The following is a 6,218-nucleotide window of genomic DNA, read 5'->3' on the forward strand; positions in this document are numbered from 1 at the left end:
CTTGACCTGTGTAGTGAAAACTTAACTCTCACTTGCAGACTAGCTTGTGTCATACATACAGGGCCTGAGTATTCCTGGCAGCATTGCCGTACCCAGATGGCTAGCAATTACTTACCTCTTTACAGAAGGATGTATACAATGTAAATAAGAATACATCCTTAGCTGAATCCCCAGTGGCCCTGGATGAGAATGAAGGAGACACAGGGAAAGATATCAAATGAAGTTAAGAGTTTATCTTAACCTATTGCTGTTACAATACTCGTGTTGCAAACATCACAGATCATAATGATGGGAATGCATCACTCTGGCCCTGGGTGCAGCTTTGTCTCAGCTTTGTGCCAAAACACAAGGCCAATGACAGTAAAGACTAACTACTTTGGTGCCTCTTGTCACTCCAAGGCCCTGACAGTGCTTGGTTCACAGCCGTGCTCGGTTCACAGCAGTGCTCAACAAATACCCTGTGACTGTTACCTGGAATGAATACGGGTATGTTTTGTACTAAAGAATTCTAGTGTTCAGCTGTGTGTTCTAATGTTCAGGCTCTCTTGCCCCACATCTTGTAAATAATGACTATTAACAACTGAGATCATCTGCAGCACTGCACATGCACTTCAGGAGGTGCTCACTAGGTCACGAGCTGCTTTGTGTTGTAGGGATATATGAGCTTCACTTAGAAAGTGGCAGCATTTTACTGCTGCCTCTCAGCTGTGTCTGTTGCATCAGCCGCAAGAGGAGAGAATAGAGCATGTATACGCTTATTGCTGCCGCATCAGCCAGGAGAGAATAAACCTGTCTGCAGTTCCTACGGTTCCTTGAGTCTTCTTCCTGCCTCTTAGCTAGCACCTTGCCTACCCTAGGTTCAGCGAACAGTGCAAACTGGATGATCAGCAATATAATCGGTGTAGTGGGCAGGATACCCAGCAGGTAGGGGAGCCTGAGGCTCCACTGGATGGAGGAAGCCAGTGGCCACCATATAGCATGTGGTGCCACATGGCTGCAATTCTCTCAGTGTGGGCTCTGGTGGAAGACTAGGAGGTGGTGGACGGTACACTGGACATCATTGGAAAGGCTTTACAGGTGGTGAGTTCCCGTTTGCCAAACAAGGCTGTACAGACTGCCTGGCACTGTGGGGTGGATTTTCCTGACGGCCCTGAAGGTGAATATAAACAGTGCTCTCAGTGATGCTAGTGCGCAGTGTGCAGAGATGCTCGGAAGGACTGCTGCTGCTGCTGCTGTTGCTAAGTCTCTTCAGTTGGGTCAGACTCTGTGCGACCCCATAGATGGCAGCCCACCAGGCTCCCTGGTCCCTGGGAGTCTCCAGGCAAGAACACTGGAGTGGGCTGCCATTTCCCTCTCTAAAGAATGAAAGTGAAAAGTAAAAGGGAAGTCACTCAGTCGTGTCCAACTCTTCACGACCCCATGGACTGCAGCCCACCAGGCTCCTCCGTCCATGGGATTCTCCAGGCAAGGGTAATGGAGTGGGGTGCCATCGCCCTCTCCCAGAAGGACTAGAGCATCATATATTGGTGTTAGAGCAAGAACCCCATGCTGATGAATCCAGCATCTCTGACAGCAAGGCAGTAAGTGATGGTGATGATGAAAGTTAATGAGGCAGTGAGGCCCATTCATGGTACAGCAGAAAGTGAAGCATGAGCACCTTGTGTGGCCTGGGGAAGGCATCCTCAAGGGGCCCCCAGGGTGACTGAGTTCATGACATTTCAACCATATACTCAGGTGAAGTTGCTCGACTTGGGTAAGCAGTTTTGACAAGAGCCAGGGGAACCTTGGAGCTTGGCTTTTGTGACTCTGGGACACAGGGGTGGGCCCGGCACCTGTGGGGGGTTTTGTGGGTCCTTACTGAGAGAAGTAGAGGGATGGCATGCAAGATGCCATTTTGAAAATGTAAAGACCCTGAAGGGGGCTTGAGCTGACATGAGCCCCATCTGGGTTATGCAGATACAAATATGGGCTGATTTGTGCGAAGGCATAGTGTAAAGGCTGTGTCCTGTAATATAGGTTTAGATGAGTATACTGTAAAGGCTGTGTCCTGTGATGTAGGTTTAGTAGAACAGTGTACTGTAACAGCTGTGTCCTGTGATGTAGGTTTAGTAGAACAATGTAGTGTAACATCTGTGTCCTGTGGTGTAGGTTTAGTAGAACAATGTACTGTAATGGCTGTGTCCTATGATGTAGGTTTACTAGAACACTGTACTGTCAAGGCTGTGTCCTGTGATGTAGGTTTAGTAGAACAGTGTGCTATAACGGCTATGTCCTGTGATGTAGGTTTAGAACAGTGTACTGTAACGGCTGTGTCCTTTGATGTAGGTTTAGAACACTGTACTGTCAAGGCTGTGTCCTGTGATGTAGGTTTAGTAGAACAGTGTACTGTAAACGCTATGTCCTGTGATGTAGGTTTAGTACAACAGTGTACTGTAACAGCTGTGTCCTGGGATGTAGGTTTAGTAGAACAGTACACTGTCAAGACTGTGTTCTAAGATGTACTAATTCTCATTCTCTTGCAGATTTAGAAGAGTTGAAAGATTTTGGAATCATGTGGATGGGCTGTGATTGCCACAGAGATCCCCTCCTTGAAGGGGTGGGCCCGGCACCTGTGGGCGATTTTGCAGGTCCTTAATATAAAATCGCCACAGAGGCAGAGTTGTTCTTCTGGAGGCTTTACTGCAATCTCACATGGACCGACAGTGGACTGGACTTGGCCGTGGAAGATAAGGGCACTGCACATGTGGTGGGTGGCTCTTCCAGCCCCGTGAGGGCAAGAACTGCAACATGAGTTCCAGGTGATACCTGGCATTGGGTTTTACTATGTCTTGGGGATGCAACTGTTTGTTGTTGTAGCTACTGCTGTTGCAAGATATAAATCCAAGGGTCAGTGTTACTCTACAAGGGAGTATCACAGAAGATGGACTGTGCATTGAATGTGAGGCAAGAGACCCTGAGGGGGTTGAGTGTGGGGAGACAGCAAGTTGGCATGTTCAGGCTCTCTCACCCCATGTTTTGTAAATAATGACTGTGTAACTGTTGAGATCATTTTTAGTGCTGTGCATGCGTGTCAGGAGGTGCTAACTTGGTCATGAGCTACTTTGTGTTGTAGGGATATATGAGCTTCACTTAGAAAGTGGTGGCACTTTACTGCTGTCTCACGGCTGTCTGTTGGATCAGCCACGAGAGGAGAGAATATACTGTGTATACTTTTATGACTGCTGTATCAGCCAGGAGAGAATAAATCTGTCTACAGTTCTGTGGCTCCTTGAGTCTTCTTCCTGCCTCTTAGCTCGTGCCTTACCTACCCTGGGTTCAATGAACAGTGTGTACAGTGAGATACAGTGAGACAACTGGCATCACCAGCAGAATCAGCAATACATCAGCCCTTCCAAAATTGCTGGGAAAAAAAAAGTCTACTTGGTCAGGGTGTATACTGTTTCTAAGACCAAATTTATATGACCATGTCAAATCACACTTTTGAAACCTTAAACATCTTCAGTGACTTAAAGTGACACAGTTGGGAGAATGGCACTGAAACATGTATAATATCATATATGAAATGAATCACCAGTCCAGGTTCGATGCATGATACTGGATGCTTGGGGCTGGTGCACTGAGATGACCCAGAGGGATGGTACAGGGAGGGAGGAGGGAGGGGGGTTCAGGATGGGGAACACATGTATACCTGTGGCAGATTCATGCTGATGTATGGCAAAACCAATACAATATTGTAAAGTAATTAACCTCCAATTAAAATAAATAAATTTATTTAAAAAATAAAATAAAAAAATAAAGTGACACATTTCCCATACACTGATTTTCCAACAAGATATTGTTGTTTAATCACTAAGTCATGTCCAACTCTTTGCAACTCCATGGACTGCAGCAACATATATTTGGGCTCAATTCTGAGTGTTTTAGCCACTGTGTGTATGCACAGACACAAATTGTCAAGTCTATGGAATGTTATTATTGTAGCATCTTTTCAGTTCTGTTCAGTAACTCAGTCGTATCCAACTCTTTGCAACCCCATGAATCGCAGCATGCCAGGCCTCCCTGTCTGTCACCAACTCCCAGAGTTCACTCAAACTCACGTCCATGGAGTCGGTGATGCCATCCAGCCATCTCATCCTCTGTTGTCCCCTTCTCCTCCTGCCCCCAATCCCTCCCAGCATCAGAGTCTTTTCCAATGAGTCAACTCTTCGCATGAGGTGGCCAAAGTACTGGAGTTTCAGCTTCAGCATCATTTCTTCCAATGAACACCCAGGGCTGATCTCCTTCAGAATGGACTGATTGGATCTCTTTGCAGTCCAAGGAACTCTCAAGAGTCTTCTCCAACACCACAGTTCAAAAGCATCAATTCTTTGGTGCTCAGCTTTCTTCACAGTCCAACTCTCACATCCATACATGACCACTGGAAAAACCATAGCCTTGACTAGACAGACCTTTGTTGACAAAGTAATGCCTCTGCTTTTGAATATGCTGTCTAGGTTGGCCATAACTTTCCTTCCAAGGAGTAAGCATCTTTTAATTTCATGGCTGCAGTCACCATCTGCAGTGATTTTGGAGCCCCCCAAAATAAAATCTGACACTATTTCCACTGTTTCCCCATCTATTTGCCATGAAGTGATGGGACCAGATGCCATGATCTTCATTTTCTGAATGTTGAGCTTTAAGCCAACTTTTTCACTCTCCTCTTTCACTTTCATCAACAGGCTTTTTAGTTCCTCTTCACTTTCTGCCATAAGGGTGGTGTCATCTGCATATCTGAGCATCTTTTGGGGATAGTTTAATTTCTGCTGGCTTAGTCCCCACCATGACTTGAATTTAGTTTTACTCCTGGGTTTTCTTACCTATCTGTGTTTTGCTGTAAACTTTGAAATCAATTTATCTAACTCCAGAAAAGAAAAACACATTTTGAATTGTCTGTTCAAGAATCTAGGATATCTTGTCATTCATCCAAATCTACTTTTTCTTTTTAAGGATTTCCTCATATGAATTTTCACATTTTTTGTTAAGGTTATAGGTATCTTATCTCTTTCATTGTTATTATAATTGGTGTTTTTGTCTTTCATCACGTATCTTTTAACGGGAATATAGCCTGATTTTGTCATGTTTTATCTAATGACCTTACTGAACTTTCTTACTATTTGTGGTAGTTTCATAGTTTTCTCTTGGGTGTTCCAGATATCCTCTAAGTCTTCTTTTTAAAGAAATTCAGCTTTATATCATTTTTAATTTTTATTTATTTTTAAAAATTTTATTTATTAATTTTTGCTGTGTGGCATGTGGAATCTTTGTTCCCAACCAGAGATTGAACTCCCGTCCCCTGCATTGAAAGCATAGAGTCTTAACCACTGGACCACCAGGGAAATCCTTCTAAGTTTTAAAATAGGAGATAGATTAAAAGGCCCTTTTCCATTTCCCTGGATGATTCTCTACTGTGGCTGTGGTGGCCAATCTTCCAATATGGTATTAAGGAGCAAGGGATAAAGGAACCTTTCTGTGACCCTAACTTCAGCATAAAGGCACTCATTCCCTCACTAAAGAAAGTGCTAGCTTTTAGGCTGACGTGTATATATACATATGCTGCTAAGTCACTTCAGTCGTGTCTGACTGTGTGTGACCCCATAGACAGCAGCCCACCAGGCTCCCCCATCCCTGGGATTCTCCAGGCAGGAGTACTGGAGTGGGGTACCATTTCCTTCTCCAATGCATGAAAGTGAAAAGTGAAAGTGAAAGTGAAGTCGTGTCTGACCCTCAGCGACCCCATGGACTGCAGCCTACCAGGCTCCTCCATCCATGGGATTTTCCAGGCAGGAGTACTGGAGTGGGGTGCCATTGCCTTCTCCAAATTTTCCAGGCAAGAATACTGGAGTAGGTTGCCATTTCCTACTCCAGGGGATCATCCTGACCCAGGGATTGAGCACAGGTATCCTGCATTACAAGCAGACTGTTTAGTGTCTGAGCCACCAGGGAAGTCCAGTAAGATATACACATATATATATCCAGTAAGATATACACATATATATACGTGTGTATATATATATATATCCCAGAGTTTAGACTCACAGCCATCGAGCCAGTGATGCCATCCAGGCATCTCATCCTCTGTCATCCCCTTCTCCTCCTGCCCCCAATCCCTCCCAGCACCAGAGTCTTTTCCAGTGAGTCAACTCTTCGCATGAGGTGGCCAAAGTACTGGAGTTTCAGCT

The sequence above is a fragment of the Capricornis sumatraensis genome, chromosome 9 (genome assembly GCF_032405125.1).
Source record: "Capricornis sumatraensis isolate serow.1 chromosome 9, serow.2, whole genome shotgun sequence".
NCBI lineage: Eukaryota > Metazoa > Chordata > Mammalia > Artiodactyla > Bovidae > Capricornis > Capricornis sumatraensis.